This window comes from Solanum dulcamara, chromosome 5, assembly GCF_947179165.1.
Source record: "Solanum dulcamara chromosome 5, daSolDulc1.2, whole genome shotgun sequence".
In the NCBI taxonomy this organism is placed as follows: domain Eukaryota; kingdom Viridiplantae; phylum Streptophyta; class Magnoliopsida; order Solanales; family Solanaceae; genus Solanum; species Solanum dulcamara.
The window spans coordinates 56,504,429-56,526,177 of NC_077241.1; the positions used below are offsets into that span (position 1 = coordinate 56,504,429).

General features: G+C 35.3%; 1 pseudogene; it reads left to right on the forward strand.

Moving 5' to 3' along the window:
- Positions 1-9,272: 9,272 nt before the first annotated feature.
- Positions 9,273-10,757, forward strand: LOC129890617 (CENP-B homolog protein 2-like; annotated as a pseudogene).
- The last annotated feature ends 10,992 nt before the right edge of the window (positions 10,758-21,749 follow it).

The following is a 21,749-nucleotide window of genomic DNA, read 5'->3' on the forward strand; positions in this document are numbered from 1 at the left end:
AATGAGGCAACACTCAAGGCGTATTACTATATGTGTGTACTCTTTTTCCTTCACTAGGCTTTTTCCCACTAGATTTTTTCTAGTAAGGTTTTAACGAGGAACAACATATGTATATTGTTTCTTGTAAAAAAATATTTTGAGGCACATTACACGTGGACATCCAAGGGGGAGTATTAGGAAGAAGTGGATGTTTCACTACTTTTTCTTCCACTTGTTTTTCCCTTTTCTTCCCACCCTTCATTGTTCCCCAATATTTTTCCATTTTTTATTTCCTATAAATTAGCTTGTATTACAATGTAAATATATATAGATATACAAGAAATATAGCAAAATCTTTCTCCTTCTATTAATCTTTCTTTTACTATTTCTTTCTCTTATTACGTTGCTAAGTTAATTTCTTTTATAACAGGGTAAGCTATTCTTATGCAATTATAGGATATAGGAGATGGTTTTCTAAGGATTTTCAACTCATTTCACCCTATTTTTTCAAATGGATTTCAGCATTAGATTCCTTATTACTTGATGAACATCTTCATCTAAAAATAATCAGATTCAAAGTTCAATTTTTGATATGAGATTTTTGACCCTTTTACCTTTTTAATTTGAATTTCTTGATTTTAGTGTTAATAAATTCAAAATGTAATTATGAGTTTATATTTGATTCGATTATGGTGATTTCAAGTCTCGTCGAAGAGGCAAAGCAGTGATTTTGGATTGTTCATAACTTTTTGGCTAAGGCAAATGAAATTCTAACCTTTGTTAAGTATGTTGAACCTTGTATTTTCCTATGTGAGGAGATTAGGGTGTGTTGAGTCATTAGATTGGATTGAATTATATAAGTTGAATGGTGATAGTGGAAATGCGGATAGGGTTAATTTTCTAAGTGTTGTGAACTTAGGGACAATGTCTATTGTATGATTGTGAATTATATAATATCTTTTGTGAATATTTATCTTGTTACACTCATTACTTGTGCATATATCTGTGATGGTTGAGAAATGATATGAGTGAGGTACTGGATATTAGAATCGAGGTTTCTACTGATCGAGGTGATTTACTAAGGTTTCTTTCGACAATTGAGGTCTCTTCCGGTGAATATTATGACCGAGGTCTCTTTTAACAGATATTAGCTCAGGTCATTTCCGATGGATACATGATCTATGTGAGGCCCCCATGGGTTTTAGTCTAAGGTGATCAATAGATGTGTATTATAGGACAGACATGTATCACGATATTTGACATTATATTTGCATTTAGTTCATCTTGTGATTGATTATAATTTGAGATTTCCTGTATTTGCCTGAGTATAGTGGTGAGAACGTACTTGTACTTTCTATTGTGGACTTTCTAGTATTCTAGTACAATTGTGATATAAACTGTATAGATTGGGTTGTCTGAGTACAAGTGTGTAGTTGTGGGGGATTATGGTTGGGATGTCAGGAGTACCTGTGTTCCGCATTGCTTTACTTAGGATTGAGTTTCCATTTTTCTGTGTACCGTATTATTGGTTCTCACCCCTTGATTCTACATTTATGTAGGATATGAGTCCGACACCTCTTGGTCTTAGTACCCCTTGATCAAGCCGAGCTTTTGGACACTTGAGAGGTAGCAGCTTGTCATCTTCGACAGACTCTCGTCATCCATTTACTTTTATATTTTGTTCTACTTGGGAACTGAGACATACATACTTATATATTTTCCATTTCTGTTGAAATAGTGGCTTGTACATGTGACACCAAGTCTTGGGTAGTTTAGAATCTATTTTCCGCTTATCCTTATCTATATCATTTTAGACTTTATATTTTTGCTTTTATTTTCGTTTATTTTAAATTGTTCAGACTTTTAGGCTGACTCATCTTGGTAGGTTAGGTGAGTGCCATCACACCCAAATCTAGGTTGTGATAAATTACTATGAGAGCTCGAGTTCATAGGTCTCACATGTGTACAAGCCCAGTCTAGTAGAGCCTTGAGGATTGGTGCAGAGACATCTGTTACTTATCTTCTAGGGGCTATGAAGACTATTAGGAAATTCTCTTTTACTCCTTTTAATTCTGTCCTACATTGGTTCTTGTATAAGTGTTAAGTTATCGAGTGTTCATTTGGTAGATAGCTAGGACTCAAGCATCAACTTCTACTAGATTAGGGGAGCCAACCTCTAAGGTTGTTACTGAGCCACCAGCTCGAGGTTGAGGTAGAGGCAGGGTCAGAGGCTGAGGTAAGGGCTGAGTCCAAGGAGCACACCAACTAGGGATCATGAGAGAGGTATTTCCCTTGAGCCGACGATAGAGGCTAGATAGGAGTAGGTTACTCCTGAGTATGCGGCAACACCATTACTACAGGACACTTTATTGAGGGTGTTGGGCATGCTTGAGACTATGGCACAGACTAGCAGTGCAGCGGGCACACCCGGTACATCACAGACTCGAGTGAAGGTCCAGGTCCCAGACCAGCAGCAAGCTCCTAAGGCTCAGAGATAGGCGAGACAGCCGCTAGTAGTCCCTATAGATGAGGTTCTTCTATCTCTAGTACTCGAGGTTCAGGATGCTCCAGTAACTGCATTGACTGAGGATAATAAATATCATTATGAGAAGTTCAGGAAGATGAACTCACCTTAATTCCAGGGAGGGAAGACCGAGGATGCATATGAGTTCTTGACCAATTGCAAGGACTTGCTTAAGACAACTAGTTTGGCTGAGTCCCATGGTGTTTGATATGTTACTCTTCAACTTCGTGGTCCAGCTAGAGAGTGGTGGCGGACATATTCTGGATCTTTAGCAGTTGGATCCCCTCCAGTGACTTTGGAGTCGTTCACCAGTTTTTTTCATGATCGTTTCATCCCTTGGAGTGTGAGAGAAGAGAGTCGCCTCAGGTTTGAGAGCCTGAGGCAGGATGGGATATCCATTTCTGAGTACAAAGTTTATTTGTTTAAGCTAGCAGACATCCCACCACTATTATACCCGATGAGATTGAGAGAGTTTTCCATTTTATGAGGGGTTTGACTTATTTTATCAGGCAGTCGGTATTCTGGGTATCTAGAGATAGAGCCTCCTTTTAGTTTGTGGTTAGTGACTCCAAAGAGGTGGAGTTGATGGAGAAGGAGGAGTTCGGAGACCCCAAGAGGGCTTATTCTTCTAGACAATTTTCGTGTGCCTCATCTGGAGGTAGAGGCTCTTATAGAGGAGGTGGTTCCTTTCAGCATAGAGGGTTGGTTCATGCCTCTATACCAGCATCTGAGGGAGAACAGGGTTATCGTGGTTCATACAGTTCGAGTCAGGCTTTATTTGGTTCACAGCATAGGCCTGCGACTTGACGTGGTTACAGTATTCTTATTTCTCTGCATCAGTTTTCTGTTCTGAGGTCGGGTTATATGTGTGGATCCCTAGACCACATGGTTCGACAGTTCCCCATGCAAACTTATGTTGGTCTATACTGTATTTACACAGCAGTGCTAGTCGGGGTTCTGTACCACCGGCTAGAGGTTTAGCCCCACAGACTTGGGGTCATGGTAGGGGTCAGATCGATAGAGGTGGTCATACTAGAGATAGGGGAGCGGGTGATACCTTAGCATAATAAAGTGGTAGAGGAGTTGCCCAGATAGGTGGCGGACGGAGAGCTTATTGTTATGCTTTTCCAGGTAGACCCGAGGATGAGGTCTCCGATGTAGTCATCACAAGTATTGTACTAGTTTGTCAGCGCCCTGTATCTGTGTTATTTGATCTTGGCTCCACTTATTCATATGTGTCAACATATTTCTCTTCTAGATTTGACTTGTTATGTGATTGTATGCCCGTGCCCGTGCATATTTCTACATAGTAGGAGAAGCCTTAGTAGTGGATTGGGTGTACTGATCTTGTCTTGTGTCTTTGATAGGTTATGATATGTTAGTGGACATGATTATCCTTGAATAGTAGACTTCAATGTCATTTTGGGTATGTATTGGCTATCTTCGTATTGCGCTATTCTTGATTTTTATGCCAAGAAAATGACATTAGCTATACCTGGTAGGCCATGGATAGAGTGGAAGGGTTCGAGTGGTTCCTATCCTAGTAGGGTTATTTCTTGTATTCGGGCCCAGCGATTGATCGATAGGGGTTGTTTGGTGTATTTGGCATTTATTCATGATACTAATGTTTAGCCACCTTTTATGGAGTCTATTCTTATGGTTTGAGAGTTTATGGATGTATTCCTTATTAATCTTCTAGGGGTTCCACCTGACAAGGATATTGACTTTGCTATTGACCTCGAGCTGGGCACCAAGCCCATTTCTATTTCTCTTTATCGTATGGCTCTAGCTGAGTTGAATAACTAAAGGAGCAGCTTCAAGATTTGTTGAGTAAGGGGTTTATTCGCCCTAGTGTTTCACCTTGGGGTGCCTCGGTGTTATTTATGAAGAAGAAGGATGAATTTATGAAGATGTGTATTGACTATAGACAGTTGGACAAGGTGATTGTCAAGAACAAGTACCCTCTTCCCCATATAGATGATTTATTTGATCATCTCCAAGGAGTGGCCTTATTCTCTAAGATCGATTTGAGATCTGGTATCATCAGTTGAAGATTCAACCTTCAGATATTCATAGGATAGCCTTTCGGACCAGATATAGCTATTGTGAGTTTCTTGTTATGTCTTTCGGGATGACTAACTCCCCAACAACATTTATGGAGTTGGTGAATGGGGTGTTTCCTCCATATCTAGACTTATTTGTGATTCTCTTCATTGATAATATCTTGGTTTACTCCAAGGCTGAGGCAGATCATGTGCAACACTTGAGGATTGTGCTCTAGAGGCTTAGAGAGGAGAAGCTTTATGCTAATTTCTCCAAGTGTGAGTTTTGGTTGAGTTCGGTGGCGTTCTTAGGGCATGTGGTGTCTAAGAAGGGCATTAGAGTCGATCCGGCTAAGATTGAGGTAGTTCAAGGATGAACTAGGCCCACCTCATCTATAGAGATTCATAGTTTCTTGGGTTTGGCAGGGTATTATCGTCATTTTATTTAGGGCTTCTCTACGATAGTAGCTTCATTGACCAGGCTAACTCAAAAGAATGTGATATTTAATTGGTTGGATGAGTGTAAGGAGAGATTCCAAAAGCTCAAGGTATTATTGACTACTGCACCTGTGTTGACCTTGCCTGAGAAGGGTGTTGACTTCACCGTGTATTGTGATGTATCGGGAGTAGGCTTAGGTGGAGATTTGGTACAAAAGGGGAAGGTGATCACCTATGCTTCGAGACAATTAAAGACTCATGCAAAGAACTATCACACCCATGATTTAGAGTTGGCGGTGGTCATCTTTGTTTTAAAGTTATGGCGACATTATTTTTATGGAGTGCATTGTGAGATATTCAACGATCACCAGAGTCTACATTACATCTTCAGCCAGCGGAACTTGAATTTGAGGCAAAGGAAGTGGGTTGAGCTTCTGAAGGATTATGACTTGACTATTCTATATCACTTCGGGAAGGCCAATGTGGTGACCGATGCATTGAGTAGGAAGATTTCTAGCATGGGAAGTCTTGCAGCTATTCGAGATGAGGAGCGACCCTTGGCTAGAGATGCTCAACGATTGGCCAATGGGCTGGTGAGATTATAGCTTTTTGATAAGGGCTGAGTGCTTACTTTCATAGAGGCCCACTCTTCTTTGATGGTTCAGATCCGAAAGAGGTAGTTTGATGATGAGAAGTTGTGCCTCATTCGAGATAATGTGATGAAAGGTGAAGCTAAGGAAGTAGGGCTTGATTCGAAGGGTTTTTTGAGGATTAGGAGTCGCATTTGTGTGCCAAGGTGGGTGAGTTGGTCAGATTGATACTTGAGGAGGCCCATTGTACTCGATATTCTATTCATTCGGCGGCAGCAAAGATGTACCATGACTTGAGTCAGCACTATTGGTGGTGTGGTATGAAGAAGGACATCGCCGAGTTTGTGTCCAAGTGTTTGACATTCCAGCAAGTTAAATGTGAGCACCAGAGGCCCGGGGGAGAGTTTTAGAGAATGCCTATTCCCATTTGGAAGTGGGAGAGGATCACGATGGACTTTATGGTAGGTTTGCCCATTACCGTAGGGGGTTTTGATTCCATTTAGGTTATGGTCAACTGATTGACCAAATTGGCTTATTTCATTCGGAGTTTCAAGTCTCAAAATAAAATTTCGTCGATTCCATCAGCTCCAAAATTTGGAAATTGGTCTCGAAATTAGATTTAGAGTTAAAACGGGGATTTAAGATCCAAAGTTGGAAATTGAGTTAAAGTTTGATTCAAGTTTGACTTTGGTCAACATTTGAGGTTCGGGTGCTCGGATTGGATTTCTGATGGTTCCAATGGTTTTGAGAGGTGATTCTAACGCTAGAAATAGCTTCGTTATAATTTTTAGAGGTTTCGATGGTATTTTGGATATTTCAAGTGTCGAAACTAGTTTAGTTGCGACTTATTGGATTTTGGATCAATGAGGTCTCAAATTCAAATTTCCATGATTCCATTGAGTCCAAAACGTCGAATTTAGTAGGGTTGCATATATGATTTGTGTGTACGGGATTCCGAAGAACCTTGAGGATCTATTCCGTGACTTTGAGACTTGCCAAAGATATTCTATCTTGTGCCTGATATTTCCTTCTCCGCATTCGCGGAGGAGATGCCCCATTCGCGGAGCTTACTGAGTCCTTCTCTACGTTCACGGAGGATAGGCTACGTTCACAGAGTATACTGAATCCCTTCTCCACGTTCGCAGAGGGTGATCCATATTCGCGGAGAGATATCTCTGTTGTCTTCGTGTTCATGAAGTAAGTTGTTCGTGTTCGCGGAGAACAAATGTGGCCTGAACAGTGATTAGTCGGGGTTTAAGCCATTTTCCATCATTTTTGAGTTTTCAGGCTTTGGAGAGGCTATTTGGAAGGATTTCTTGCGGGGAAAGCATTGGGTAAGCTATTCTAACCTAATTTCTTGATTACCCATTACTTATTTGGATTTTTAGACATGAAATTGATGATTTTGAGTCGGAGGAATTGGGGGTTTTCAAGAACAATGTAAATTTGGTTTTCTAAGAATTTTCAACTCATTTTAATCCTATTTTTCAAAGGGATTTCACCATTAGATTCATGATTACTTGATGGACATCTTCATCTAAAAATAATCAGAATCTGAGTTCAATTTTCGATATGAGATTTTTTATCCTTTTACCCTTTTCACCCGAATTACTTGATTTTAATGTCAATAGATTCGAAATGTGATTGTGACTCTATATTTTATTAGATTGTGATAATTTAGAGTATTGACAGAGAGGAAAAGTGGTAATTTTGGATTATTCGTGACTTTTTGGCTAAGACAAGTAGAATTCTAACCTTTGTTAAGTATGTTGAACCTTGTATTTTCCTATGTGAAGGGATTAGGGTGTGTTGGGTCATTGATTGGATTGAATTATATGATTTGAAGGTTGATAGTGGAAATACGGATAGGATTAATTGTCTAAGTGTTATGAACTACGGGACATTGGTCTATTGTGTGATTGTGAATTATATGATATCTTATGTGAATATTTATCCCGTTTCACTCATTACTTATGCATATATTATATCTGTGATGGCTGAGAAATGATATGAGTGAGGTACTGGATATTGGGATCGAGGTTTATACTAGTCGAGGTGATTTACCGAGGTTTTTTCTGACGGCCGAGGTCTCTTCCAGCAGATATTGACCAAGGTCATTTCCGATGGATACATTGTCTATGTTCGTCCCCCATGAGTTTCTATCTGAGGTGATCAACGGATGCATATCGTAGGACAGACATGCCTCACAATATTTGACATTGCATTTGCATCTATTTCATCCTGTGGTTGATTATGATTTGAGATTTCCTGTATTTGCCTGAGTAGTGGTGAGAACGTACTTGTACTTTCTATTATGGACTATCTAGTATTTTAGTGCAATTGTGATATAAACTGTATAGATTGGGCTGTCTGAGTGTAGGTGTGTAGCTGTAGAGGATTGTGGTTGGGATGTCAGGAGTACCTGTGTTTAACATTGATTTATTTAGGGTTTAGTTTCTATTTTGTTGAGTATCGTGTTATTGGTGCTCACCCCTTGCTTCTACATTTATGTAGAATATGAGCCCGGCACCTCTTGGTCTTAGTACCCCTTGATCAGGTTGAGCTTCTGGACGTTTGAGAAGTAGCAGCTTGTCATCTTCAGCAAACTCTCGTCGTCCATTTACTTTATGTTTTGTTCTACTTGGGAACTGAGACATACATACTTGTATATTTTCCATTTTTGTTGAAATAGTGGCTTGTACATGTGACTCCAAGTCTTGAGTAGTTTAGAATCTATTTTCCGCTTATCTTTCTCTATATCATTTTAGACTTTATATTTTTGCTTTCATTTTTCCATTTATTTTAAATTATTCAGACTTTTGGGATGACTTGTCTTAGTGGATTAGGCGAGTACCATCACACCCGAATTCGGATCGTGACAAAAGCGAATAAATCTTTTCCAACAAACAACTAGCAGGAGGTGAGAAGGGCCCTTAATGTAGTTGGAGAGAATTAAAAGAAGAGGTTATGTTTTGGTCAAAATAGTGGAAGAAATAATCTCCGATAAAATTTAAAATTGTTATATAATAATATTTTTTTCCCGACATAAAACTGCATTATGCACACAAGGTTTAGTTCCACCAAGTTGTGATGCATTGGTGGGACTGCTTCACCCCCTTAACTAGAGGTCTCGGGTTCGAGCCCTGGGAATGAAAAAAATCATGTTGGGAGCGCCACCCCCGAATGGGCCCTGCAGTGCATGATTCGAATTTAGTTGGGGATCCACGCGCTCCGGACACCGGATGGAAAACTAAAAAAAAATGTTTAGTTCCTAAGAAATCCTTTTCAGCATAACTAATACACGTCTAAATTAGATGAGAATCTATATACAATAAAATCTCTATAAATGCATATGCTGGGACAGGAAAAAAATATTTATTTATCGAGATTATTAGTTTATTGATAAATGCATAAAATATTTATTTATCAATAAATAAATATTTATTATTTTTAGAGGGTATTTTGCAGTATGTACCATAAGAAAGAAAAAAAATATTTGAATTAAGAATTTCAAAAGTTTAAATCTAGAAAACTAAAAAGAATAGTCGTTGCATATTTATTATTTAAATCTAGGAAAGCTAAACGAATTTAATGAAGTTTAATGGTTCTAATTGTATTTATGTATATAGAATATGAAGAGATTTTATGTTAACTATAAAAGAAAAAAGCTAGATGTTTAAAAATCATAATCCAAGTATAATGTTTTCTCATCATTTGAAAGGCGTACAAAAATCATCTTTAACCAATAAAATAAGAAACACAATATGTGAGCATAAGAAAGAGAATCCAACTATTAGCCAAAAAAATTTGCAAGCATGAGTGAAACAAAAATTTGATTTGACTATTGGTCAATCAACAATATCGCACACACTTAAAAGGTCTGTAGAGTATTTATCAAATGAGATGAAAAATAGCGATGCTAAGAGGCATAAATCGGCAAAATAACCCGATTTAGAGAAAGTTTTATACGAGTGGTTTCTTCAAATGTAAGAGAAAGTGAACATGCTAGGGGAAATTATCCAAGGAAAAGCAAATGATTTTTTTCTGATGAAACTAATCCAGAATTCAGCTTCTCTTCTGGTTGGTTAGAACGTTTCAAGTGAAGATACGGAATCAAGTCTTACAGACGTTTTTGTGAAAGTGGTTCAGTTATCATGGAGAATATTGAAAATGAATTTTCTAGCATACGGTTAAAATTAGATCAGTTTGAATTGAAGGATATTTATAATATGAATGAAACTGAACTATTTTACCGATTGAAAGCTGATCATTCACTTGCTACCAAGCAGCTTGAAGGTCGCAAAAAAGACAAAGAGAGAATTACTCTTGCTATCTGTTGCAATGGTGATGGATCTGACAAAGTACCATTGTGGATTATTGATAAGTTTGCAAATCATAGATGCTTTAAAAATGTGAACATGAAACAATCTTAATTGCATGTATAGATTCAACAAGAAAGCTTGGATGACTGGCTTGCTTTTTCAAAAATATGTTGGCTAGTTTGATAAGAGAATGAATGACAGGAATGTTTTGTTAATAATAGACAATTGCCCAGCTCATCCAAAGATAGTTGAAGACCTAAGAAATATAGAGTTGTGTTTCTCACCTCCTAACACAACGTCTAAGATTCAACCATGTGATGCTGGGATTATTCGAGCATTCAAAGCTCATTATCGTCGTCGTCTTTATTTCAGCATCCTACAAAGCCTTGAGGTTGAAGCACCAAATACTGAAAAAATTAATATTTTGAATGCTATTAATTTTGCTAACTTGGCTTGAAATTTTGATGTGAAAGAAATAACAATTGCAAATTATTTTTGACATTGCAAGATTCGGTCGAAAGAAAATAATGTTTCCGAACCACAAGTTGGTGAATTAGATGAAGGTATCCAAGAAGTTGGTGAATTAGATGAAGGTATCCAAGAATTAAATGATGTCATCTCTAATTTAGCCTACAGAAATGTGATGGATGTTGAACATCTTTTGAACTACCCTAACGAGAATGATACAGTTATGAAATCACCTACAGAGGAAGAGATTATTCAATGTGTAATGAATAATGATGATGAGAATGATCTTGAACAAGATGATAGTAGCATTGTCCCACATGTATCGTCAAATGAGGCATTTCAAGCAATGACTACATTGTCAAACTTTTGGTACAACACGAACAAAATATTTTGAAAATTGTGTTCGCTCTTCAAAAAATTAAGGATGAAATTAATTTTTATTTTGGTGGGAAGAAAAAACAATCAACTATAGAATCATATTTCAAAAAAAAATAGTTATTGGTCTAGTATTATTGACTTATTAAATATATATAAATTCTTGATGTATTCTAGTAATTATTATTTTATATTTTTTCTGAGCCTTTAATATTTTATTTTTAATTATTATCTAATGCATTTAGTGAAAATATTACTTTAATATAACTGGCCCAAGTCGAAACCGGAGAAAAATATTCATTTAGTGAGATTATTACTTTATCGTAATTTTACAGTATCATATATTCATATTATGCGAAGATTGATAAAATATGAATTCAAATAATTAAATGACAAAATAACCTTTCATTTAGTTGACCAATATTATTCATTATATTGTTATACTAAAATATAAACATTTTAAAAGAAAGATGTAGTATATTGATTTTTGATACAACAAAGTAAAACATCAATAATAAACGATTCATGCATTACAATCTTTGTATTATTAATTCTTTCATCTTTATTTCACTAATTCTTGCATACACTACCATCCCCGCATTATTAATGTCAGACTCTTAGAAGTTATTACACCTTCTACCACTTCTATTATGTTTGAAAATATTTATATGCACATTGCATCCCTACAAAAAAGAGGAAATAAACACTCTTTTATTTTATTTTATATGATATTCTTATATTTGGGGAATTCATATGTTTTTCTTAACTACTAATTTATATATATATATATATATATATATATAATTTACTTAAATACTATATAAAATAAGGTAATTTATTGTACTTGCTCTTGTTAACAAGTATAGAGATTTTATCCCATGTACTTAGAAGGAATTATCACTAATTAAACTCTTTTTCTTAACCACTAATTCCAACTCTTTTCCTCAACCACTAACTTCAACTCAATTGACTACGTTCGAAGCTAACTTGTAAGAGATGGGGACCGGTTATTAAATTTGTTGGTTAAGAAGTGCTTGAATTTTTCCTATTACTTTGAAAAGTGGAGAAGAAACAGCCAAATTGAAATTTTCAAAACAAAACCTATTTGACACAATGTCGACATGTTTTAAAGTGCAACGAAAAGGACTTTATTTTGTATATTAAAAATGTAAAAGCAAAATAAACAAATTGGTTTGAATATATATATTTGGGTATTGTACTTTATTATTATAAAATAAAAACACAAATTATACAAATTACTCAACTCTTTCCACGCTTGCTTGATCTCTCGATTACAACAATATATCTCATAACTAAAGTTTGGGAAGAATATTACGTATGCAGAATGCAAATTTTTTGTGAGGTAGAAAGATTGTTTTCGAGACACTCGACTCAAAAAAGTATTGTAATCAAAATAGAATTGAAAGAAAATAACGACAATAAAATAACAAGATATACAAAATAAAATAAATCTTTTGATCTCAAGATTAGGGTTTGAAAAAAGAAAACAACTATCTTTCTATCATTTTTTAAAAATTAAAAAGTACAAATTTATCAACATGAAAATTTCTTGCAGGACCAAACGAATCATATTAGCAATAGTTGATTAAAACTAAACGTGCAATGATGTATCCATCTTGTCTAAATGATTTCATATCTTAAAATGTAAGAACAATTTTTTTAAAAAGATTTGACATAAAGCTTTATAAAGAAGAATTATTATGAAACTAATCAATTGACCCGTTAATAAAAATCTAATTGTTATATCAGAAAGAAAAATCATGCCAAGCACGTAAGCTTAATCAATTGGCATCAAATGTATCAATCAAATTATTTAACACTCTTTGAAATTTGAAAGTAACACTTTCTTGGTCTAAAAAATATTTTTTTTAAAAAAAGAAGCATGATGGTAATGTTCGTTTTTTTTTACTAAATATTGTTGGGTTTAATTGATAGGTTGAATGGGAAATTGAGGGAAAAAGAAATGGAGGAAAAAATGAATTGTTCCCTCTTGCTTTATGAAATAAGCATTTGTCTACATAGGTGGTAGAAAGAAAATGTCTCATATTTAAAAGTAGAAGCACTCCTTCATGTTGCTAAAGGATCAAGAAAAGGGTCTGCCCTCGCGCCGTCATCGTCGCTCGGCTCGGCCTCGGATTTGGATTTGGTCAAATAATTTGATTGATAATCTTTTTGGATCAAATTTCCTTTAATTGTAATTAATTATTATTTAATTAATTAATTAATTGAAAATCCTGACCCGTGACCCGACCCGTTTCTTTCTTTTTCAGATTAATTTAAAATATTTCCTTCCGAAAGTTGCAAACATTTTCCCAACAGGTGGAATTTTCGGAAAAGGTTGCAACCTTTTCTGAAAAATTGCAAACAGACTATATATTTCTGTTGATCCTCAGAATTGTTCCTTACGAAAAATTTCTGACAATCATCTTCTTCTTCTTTTCTGCACTTCTTAAAAAAAATGTGTGATATACTGCCTTCAAGTGGTTCGCAGTCACTTTAATTTGTTGTACAACTATTTTTGGTGAGTAAATCGTTCTATCCTGGGAGTAAAGATTTCAAAAACCTTGGGTACGTTGAGGGGAATAATTTTCTTAAGGACACACTATGCATTCAGTGGGCTCGATTTTTGTTCTTACATAATTTTTCAGATACTATTTTTATTTTCAGTTTCTGGCTAATTTCTGTCTTTTATTTTCAGAAATTATTATTACTGTTTCAACGTTTTATAATACAGATTACTAACAAATATGGATTAGCATTAACTTGATTATTGTGATTAACACAATAAATTAAATAACAACACTGATGAACATATATAACTTGAGCCGCTTATATGTTAAATTCCTTGTTATGAATCGCTTTATGTATTTGATGTGACAGAATGTATTATAGACTCTATTGAAGATTTAATATAGTACGTTTTGGAAAGGTCAATTTGATCAAAAGTTAATGTCTACAAATATATGATTAGTCTCCCCTCGCCCCCTCAATCAACATTAAGCACACAATCTAGCCATAGAATATTATTTCTTCCATTTTTAATTTTTCTATCCCTTTTTTCTTTTTAGTTTGTGTAAAAAAGAATATATATATATATATATATATATATATATATATATATATTTTGATAATTTTTTAAATTTTAATTTTTCATGTGACATGTTTAATATCACAAGATTAAAGAATATATTTAATACATTCTACGTATTTTTTTTATTTTCTTAAAGTTCATGTTAAGTTAAAATCAGATAAACCAATTAAAATAGAAAAAGTAATATTTAATGATATACAATACTATAAAATGAGACAAATTGAATATTGCTTTAGTTTACTCTATTGACTCTATCTCGCTTTGCCTCTTTTTCATTAATGTATTGGCCACTAACTTTAGTCAAACAAGTTGGTTGCTAATATAATAGTAGTAGGATAAAAAGACCAATAAACAAGTTGAGGCTTTTATTCGTATGTTCCTTTTTTTATTTAGATTCTGCTAACTATCATTTTCAGACAGTAATACGAAAAAAGAAAACAAAATGCGACTTATTATTTTAAAATTCAAGATAAATAGTTGCAAGTTAATAGTTATACAGTTTGAAATGATTCAGCATAACCTAATCAATCCTCCACTTGGAAAAAATCAAGAAAAGAAATCTTTGTTTAATTACTGACCTCCTCTTTTGCAAAGGAATATTCTTGTTTTTTATCCTTTATTGATTGGCATTCATCAAGTTCTAATTTAAGACCGCGCATTATATTAAAATATTATAATATAATAATGCAATTAATCGTGATTAGTGCACAAAAAAGTGGCAAAAGCACAATATTTCATGATGTATAGTAAAAGAACGTCGAAAATGTTTAAAATAATATTTATCCAACAAAAGATTTTAAAAAAAAAAACTTGTAGAAATGATATTAGCAATTAGTGACATATTTTGTGATAAATAGTTTTGGCTAATTAACGTCACGATCCTACCAGAAAAATAAAACTCAAGATCAAAATCGGGTTATGAGTGACACTTACATTAACCTTCGGTGGGAGAATCATTTCTATAACTCAACTAAGCAATACTAGACATTTAAATAATTGTTTTAAACTGAGTTCTCATAAACTCATGAAATTAAACCAACAAACAGTAACGTGCGGAAGTTAACCCCTAAACATGAAAGTCATTGTACCAATACTCGACAGTCTAAAAGAAATAGTTTAAGTCTGAAAGAAAAGGACTAAAACTGAGAAGAATCCACGGTAGCATGAAAGAACTGACTCACCCTTGAACTCTGTAAATCAATGATCTTTTAACTGAGGTCTATCAGTAGCCGCCTGAAGATGTCATGTACTCGACAAAGAAAAGTGCAATATCAGTACACACAACAATAATATACTGATAGGATCACGTGGCCATTCTAGTAAATAAAATATATACAAGTAACCACAACACAGTAAAACAACACGTATACAGATACACAATATCAATTTACCATTTCATGAACAATATACAGCTTCACAGAATCAATATCAAATACAATAGTCAACAATAGTTTTCTCATGGAACTCATACCCAAACTGTTAGTGTGCCGGCGTGACACCCATTTCAATAGTTAGTGTATCGGCGTGACACCTGATCCAATATGTACTTGTGTGGTACCCGATCCAATATGTACCGGCGTGGTACCCGATCCAACAACCACAATCACAATCAACAATGAATAGTTCAGACACTTGCACAATCAAGTAATAGGTTCATTGCATGCAATTGATCATAAATAGTCATTTCATTAGGTTCATTCCATTTCTTCCCAATCACATACATGCATGCAATACTGTCAATGTAGTTAACAGGCACATATAACACAGACGGAAAAATAAACCATCACCTACCTTGAAACCAAGCTTAAATGCCCTTTAAGAACTTCAGCTTTCCCTTTACGGAGTTTCTTGGATTGTTCTTGATCTAAAACAAATAATTAATGCATTAACATGGCCTAATTTACCCTTATTAAACAGATTTACTAACCCTTGTCCATTCATAATCCTAACACCCAAGTAGGGCTTTGCCCATTATTAATTTCAGGACAAAATCTTCCCCCAAGTTAATTTCTATAGATTCTAATGATTAAGAATCGAATTATACGTTAGAGGAATGAATTACTTACCTTTACCGAAGAAATTGATGGAAAATTAAAAAAGAAAGGCCCTAGGTTGTCCTTTGCTCTCCCAAAATCGAAATTGTAGAAATAATCTCATTTTTTGGGACTTTTACATGTTTAATTCACGACTGACTCATCATAGTGGGACCAACCCACCATAGAGGGAATCATCCCACCATGGTGGGTTGCAGTAGACAGAGACTCAGAATTTGAGTCCCAAGCCCCCATTTCACAATGCACCCTTAATCTTTGACGTTCCAAAACAACTATTTCACGCCAAGATCAATTACGGAAGTTCTACTTGTTTGAATTTAATTTTGTAAAGTCGTACATGCTCTTAAATGTCTTGGCTATCAAATCAAATTATCAAACTCATAATTTAATCCCTCATGCATTATCGTATTACCCTAGACCTCACCTGACACAGATTTCATCCAAGTCTGACCTAGGCTCAAAATTTCCAAGTTATTACTTAGAAGTTTTCTGGCCCAAATTCATTTTCCACTGGCTTATTCATAACGACGGAAATAGGTTATTACAATTGATACCAATTTACCCATCACTTGTCCTCGAGTGATCAAAATAGGAAAGTTGGGCTAAGGCAAAAATAAAGTAGTACCTGAATTGTCAAACAACAGGGGATACTTGTCTCGCATATCCTTTTCAGTTTTTCAAGTAGCTTCCTCAACTGGATGATGCTTCTATTGAACCTTCACTAACTTAACCTCCTTGGTCCTCAGCTTCCAACATCATGATCAAGAATTACCACCGGTTCTTCCTCATACTAAAGATCTTTGCCTAATAAGTCTGCGTCCCAGTTGATGATATAATCTCGAAGATCTTTGCCTAATAAGTCTGCGTCTCCCTTGATGATATAATCTCCATCCCTATGGTACTTCTTTAACATGGACAAATGGAACACTGGATGAACTCCATATAGTCTAGGCAGTAGAGCTAACCTATAAGCTACGGACCCTACACAATCAAGAATCTCGAATGGGCAAATATAGAGAGGAATAAGCTCGCCCTTCTTGCCGAATCTCACTACACCCTTTATGGTTTATAACTTCAGAAGAACCTGTTCACCCACCTGAAATGTCATATCCCTTATCTTGCGATCTGCATACTCTTTCTGAAGACTTTGGGCTTCTATAAGCTTAGCTCTGATACTTCTTACCTTATCCTGAACATCCCTTACCAAATCAACTCCCAAAGGTTTCACATTTTCAGCCTCAAACCACCCTATAAGAGATCTACATCCCCTCCATAAGTTCCTCGAATGGTGCCATGTCAATGCTGAAGTGATAACTATTGTTATATGAGAACTCACATAAAAATAGGAATTTACCCTCAATGAACTCCAAAGTTAATTACACAAGCCCTCAACATGTCTTCCAACACATGAATTATTCTTTCTGACTGTCCATCAGTCTATGGATGAAAGGCTATGTTGAAAGTGAGTTAAGTGCCCATTTCCCTTAAAACTTTGATGTGAACTGCGTACCATGGTCTGATATGATAGAAAGGGGCACTCCGTGCAACCTTACTATCTACTTCACATAAATCTTTACCAACTACTGAGCATTATAATCAACTCTAATCGAAATGAAGTGGACTGACTTTATCAGTCTGTCAACCACAATCCAAATGGAGTTAAACTTTCCCAAGGTCTTAGGAAGACCAAGTACGAAATTCATAGCTATCCGTTCCCACTTTCATTCAGGAATGAGTATCCTCTGAAGTAAACTTGCAGGTCTTTGATGCTCATGCTTCACTTCCCGACAGTTTTGACACTTAATCACAAACTCGGCTATGTCTTTCTTCATGCCAGACCGCCAGTTAAGCCGCTTCAAATTTTGATACATCTTGGTCACACCTGGATAGATAAAATATCGTGAATCATAAGACTCTATCAACATTTTCTGAATCAAGTCATCCACTCGTGGAACACAAATCCTTTCCCTAAAACTGAGAACCCCATCTGCATCAAGAGTCGCATCTTGTGCTTTACCAAACACCGTCTTTCTTCTAAGCCCATTCAGACTCTCATCTTTAAATTGCTTGGCCTTGATCTATTTAATGAAGGTGGGCTAACCTCAATACTGGCTAGCACCCCACCTTTCTCGATATTGGTGGAAAACTAAAAAAGAATGGCCCTAGGTCGGCCTTTGCTCTCCCAAAAATGAAATTGCAGAAGTAATTCCATTTTTTGGACTTTTACCTGTTTAATTCGCGATTGGCCCACTATAGCGGGACCAGCTCGTCATTGTGGGAATCATACCACCGTGGAGGTTTTCATGGAAACAGAGACTCGGAATTTGAGTTTCAAGCCCCCAACTCGCAACACACCCTTAATTCTTGATGTTCCAAAATAACTCTTTCACGCCAAGATCAATTACAAGAGTTTTACTCGCCCAAATTAGATTCCGTAAAGTAGTACAAGCTCCTTAATGTCTTGGCTATCAACTCAAACAATCAAACTCATAATTTAATCCCCTATCCATTACCGGATTACCCCAGACCTCACCTGACTCAGATTTTGTCCTAGTCTGAAATAGGCTCAAAATTTCCAATTTACTACCCAGAAGTTTTCTAGCTCAATTTTTTTTCCATTGACTTATCCATAACGAAGGGAATATGTCGTTATAATTAACATTAAAATAGTATAAGATAGGTTCCGACCCTTTCTCAAATCTTAAGTGAATGTAAAATGCTTAGTTCATCAAACTTCTCTTTTTAAAAAAATTAACATAGTAGAAGATATACCAATTTAACTATAAATTCTAAGATAATATGCTTAACGCTACTTCTCATATTAATAATGGAAGTTTGACAATCACTCTAGTAGTACTGGTTCTCCATTACACGTTTACTTTTTTATATACTTATTGGTGGAAACTGATTAATATGGAAAAATTAATACTCCCTCCATTGATCTAATATATCCCCTAAAGAAAATTTTAAATAAAGGTATGTTTTAGTAAATTAATTTTATTAATGATATTTTGATACTCTAAATTTCATTACTACTTTTTTATTTAGTTATTTAGTACTATTGATAGTATGAGGGAAAAAAACTCTCTTAATTTGCTAAAGTGAATAAGTAAAATGAAATATTTATTTTTAATATAAATGCCATATAAAATGAAATCGAGGGTATATTACCAAACTCACCTGATTAATGTTCGACCGTGACAACCTCTTAGAAACACCAAGTATATAAAAATTTTAAGTGACGTGCACTAATTGCATGAATTATTTTGAAAAAATTACTTAAATACACAACTTATTTGATCATATTCAATAAAATTTCTTATCATTTGAAAAAATTACAAAAATTCTCACTCTCTCTTATTTTCTGATACATCACTGTACGTGATGTATTAGTCGGATACGTAACTGTACGCGATGTACCGATCGGATACATCACTTTACGTGATGTATCAAAACGTCGGATACATCACTTATATGATGTATCAAGACGTTAGATACATCATTTTACGCGATGTATCGGTCGGATACATCACTTTACGTGATGTATCAGGACTTACGTGATGTATCCAAATTCCATCAAATTTAAAGAATTTTTGTAATTTGAAAAATAGTAGGAATAGAATGTAATTAGCTCTTAACAGTATAAGATTTGTGTAATCTATCCTTATTTTTATATTATTTGGTTAAATACATATAACAATAAGCATTTTTTCTAATAAATTTGATGCGATAATCTGAAAACCAAAACAATATTAATAAACTATAATTATAAACGAAATTTTATAAAGACGGAAGACATGAGTTAAATCCACATATAAACGTCTACCATTTAGACCTAAAGAAACAATGGAATAGATCCACACGCTTTCCCCTAAAGGAGAAAAAAGAAATGATCTTTTATGATATCACTCACAATTGAACAGAAAAAATTAATGTTTTTAAATATTTTATGCGTAAGAATAAAAATTTCTTATAAAAAGTTATAATAAAATTAATAAAGATGAAAGTATAACCACAAAATGACACTTATTATCATATACAATAACAATAAATTCAGTGTAGCCCTACAAAGTAGGATATGGGGGGGGGAGGGGGGTAGAATGTACATAGACTTTGTCACTATTTTAGAGGTAGAGAGACTATTTCTGATAAACCCTCGGCTAAAAAAAAAGTCTAAAGTAGAATAGGGAGACATGTTGTAAATGAAGACAGTCATGAAAAAATATTATCGACAACCTAATGAATCATCCTAAACAATAGTCATTATAACTATCTACAACGATAATCAAAGTGTAAAAAAACACAAATAGTAGTCAAACCTAAAGGACAAAGGGACGACAAGAGTAATACTATACGACTAATAGTAAAGAGGGATAAGCAATACAACACTCAACTACCTAGCTAATCTTCAATCCTAACATCTTGGTAAGCTGAGGTTGCATCATGTCATATCTAATCATCTCTCTTTAATACTTCTCTAGCCTACCTCTATTTCTCTTGAAACCATCCGTAACCAATCTCTGCATTGCAATTGGGCATCTCAGAGAAGGGTGGGGTGCTAGCCAGTATTGAGGTTAGGCCTACTTTTATTGAGGAGATCAAAGATAAGCAATTTGAAGATGAGAGTTTGAACGAGCTCAGAATGAAGACGGTATCTGGCAAGGCTTAGGATGCCTCTCTTGATGCCGGCGGTGTGCTCAGCTTTAGGGGGAAGGATTTGTTCTCTCTGGGTCGATGGTCTGATCCAAAGGGTGTGGACAAAGTTCCATAGTTTGCGCTATTTTATTCATCTATGTGTGACCAAGATGTATCGGAACTTGAAGCGACTTAATAGGTGGTCTGGAATGAAGAAGGACATAGCCGAGTTTGTGGCCAAGTGTCAAAACTGTCAGCAACTAAAGTATGAGCATCAAATGCTTGCACGTTTGCTTTAGACAATGCCTATCCCAGAATAAAAGTGGGAGAGGATAGCCATGAATTTTGGATTGTGATTGACAGATAGAGTAAATCAGTTCACTTCATTCCAATCAAGGTGGATTATAATGCCCAAAAATTGGTAAAGATCTATGTTAATAAAATAGTAAGGTTGCATGAGTGTCCTTTTCTATCATCTCAGACCGTGGTACACAATTTACTTTAAATTTTTGGGGTAAGATGCATAAGGAGTTGGACACTCAACTCACTTTTAGTACAACTTTCCACCTACAGACTGATGTACAGTCAGAAAGAATGACCTAAGTGTTAGAGGACATGCTGACAATACGTATGATTAACTTTGGGAGCCATTTGGATCAATTCTTACCCTTATGCGAGCTCCCTTATAATAATAACTATCACTCCAGCATTGGCATGACGCCATTTGTAATGCTTTACAAGAGGCGATGTAGATCGCTTGTAGGGTGGTTTGAGGAGAGATATCTGAAACCTTTAGGAGTTGATTTGGTAAAGGAATCTCAAGATAAGGTAGGGAGTATTCAAGCTGCACAGAGTCAACAAAAAGAGTATGTAGATCGGAAGGTGAGAGATATGACATTTTGGGCTGATGAATAGGTACTCTTGAAGGTGTCACCCAATAAATGAGTTATGAGGTTCGGCAAAAAAGGCAAGCTTAACCCTCATTATATTGGCCCATTTGAGATTTTTGATTGTATAGAGTCAATGGCTTATAGGTTGGCTCTACCGCCTATCTTATTTAGAGTTTATCCTGTGCTCTATGGATTCATGTTGAAGAGGTACCATGAGGATGGAGATTACATTATTAAGTGGGGTTCAGTCTTGTTAGATAAGAAACTTCAGTATGAGGATGAACTGATTGTAATTCTTGATCGTGATGTCTGAAATTTGA